Genomic DNA, 2031 nt, shown 5'->3' on the forward strand with positions numbered 1-2031 from the left:
TGGAAGTGATGAATAATTCTGAAATGATTCCTATTTGATGACAACATACTAGTAAGCATAATAATTATCTCCATTTTTGATCTGAAAAGAATCTATAGGATTACTGATGAAAGAGCAAATCTACTTTGTAAAAATATAAATGCTTGCTTTCACCATTTTTAACTCTTGTATACCTTCTTGTTTCCATATCTAGATCCAGAAAGAGTATCACCCCTTGAGTAAACACAAATATAAAAATTTTATCTTCCACTAAATCTGATTCATATCTTTCTTAAGAGGTTGTTCTTTTTTTTTTTTCAATTCTTCTCCCTTAACATCTAACAGATCACAGCCAAATAAGATGGGATTCATTCAAGTAAATGATTAAAGAGAACTGGTTATTTGGATGACACTCTTGGTAGGTAAACATGTTTTAACTTTTTAAACATGAGTTTTATAGTACTGCTTTATAACTTTCCTTTTGTTTCAGATCTTCTAGTGACAAATCCCATAGTTTTATTCATAATTAATTATTTTATTTGCCCAAGAAATATTGTAAGAGGACATGCCCTTTATTTTTATAGATAAACTCAAATTAGATGTTTCTAAAGCTCACCATGCCTAGTGATCTACATGCATTTTTAACCATTTGATAGACTTGGATTTCCTTGTGAGATTAGAAAATTAAACACAAAGCAGATAGTAATAAATTAAAATCCTTGAGGCCTTCTTTTTTACTATAGGCAATGTTCTTTTATTTCTTCACCTTCTCTGGGATATCCTGATAAGAGCCTGGAGTTTTGCATTTACTCAGTCTCAGGTGTGCAATGTACACCTGTTGTGTTTATTTATTCAGCTAAGCCTACTGAAGGGAGGCAGTGGGTATTATGTCCCTTTTACATACTAAATGCACCCAGTGCCATGGATAACTGCATTGATTAATTCAAGAATGAAACAATACAAGTAACATTTTTTAATTTTTTCCTGTATGTCAAAGGATGAATAGAAAGAGGGCCCAAGGTTAGAGCAACAGGAGAAAGGCACAATGTTGAATAAGATGCCACTGAAGAGACTCAGTATGTCATTGAGTGACAGCAGCCACTGGCACAGTCCTAGGGCAAAGATTCAATCAAGGGTTTTCTTTCAGCACCAGCTACCAAATCCTGGCCCCACTGCCTGGGGGAGGGCTTGTGAAAGTGCTAGACAAATAACTTTCAAATTCAATACCTTGAAAAGTAGTAATTTAAAAAATGCACCTGCTTGGTCATCTATTTGTTTCTTAGAAAATAAAATTCTCTTATATTAAATACTGTAATGTTATTACCTATTACTTGTTTCATAACTCTTTTTATCTCCTCTCTTTCCTGCTGTTATTGCCATTTAAAAAAATATATGGCATTCTGTCTATTCTACAACTTTCGTCCTCTCAAATTTGTTCTAATTAAGGCGGATTTTCTTCAACTTGATTTCAATAATCACAACTACATTCTTGTTCATGTCATGCACTCTAAGTAACTCCATGCTAAACAGCGTCCACTATAATTGGGAAGGAAATTATTCCCCTTGGTATTCCTTGCACCCAGAGCTAGAATTGACATTTTGCTACACATGGTGACATGGCCTCTCTTCTGGAGAAGAAATAAAACGTCTTTCCTACAAATAGGCAACAGGCACCTGACCTGTTGGATCGGGTTACATCAGGTTATGTTGTGTTACGTGATGTGACATGCCCTGAAGTGACCCGAGGCGATGTCACTCTGTGTTACACTGGTGGAGCTGGGCTGCTCTTTATTAAACAACCATGGAAAGGCTGATCCACAGTGGCCACAAATCATTTACATGCCACCTTTGCAAAGAAGTGGAGAAACAGCACTGCCCTGAATTTTTCCTCCTAAGAGTCATTTAAGGAAACCAGAGAACACATGAGCTACAGAAGCCACACAGGTTTCTATGATTTTTAAAAGTGGAGTTAAAACGCTCAGGTACACAAGAGACGTGTGTATTTCTGTGACAAGGATCAAACATGGTCAGGGAACAACCTGTACTCTGAAT

The 2031-nt window shown here is 36.0% G+C and overlaps 1 non-coding gene across 1 annotated transcript; it reads right to left on the minus strand.

The window, feature by feature from the left end:
* Nucleotides 1–1053: 1053 nt before the first annotated feature.
* Nucleotides 1054–1182, minus strand: LOC111827480. The gene has a single exon (XR_002831076.1). It is a non-coding gene; the product is annotated as a small nucleolar RNA SNORA30/SNORA37 family (small nucleolar RNA).
* Nucleotides 1183–2031: the final 849 nt, after the last annotated feature.

Source organism: Myotis lucifugus, unplaced genomic scaffold (assembly GCF_000147115.1).
Source record: "Myotis lucifugus unplaced genomic scaffold, Myoluc2.0 scaffold_171, whole genome shotgun sequence".
In the NCBI taxonomy this organism is placed as follows: domain Eukaryota; kingdom Metazoa; phylum Chordata; class Mammalia; order Chiroptera; family Vespertilionidae; genus Myotis; species Myotis lucifugus.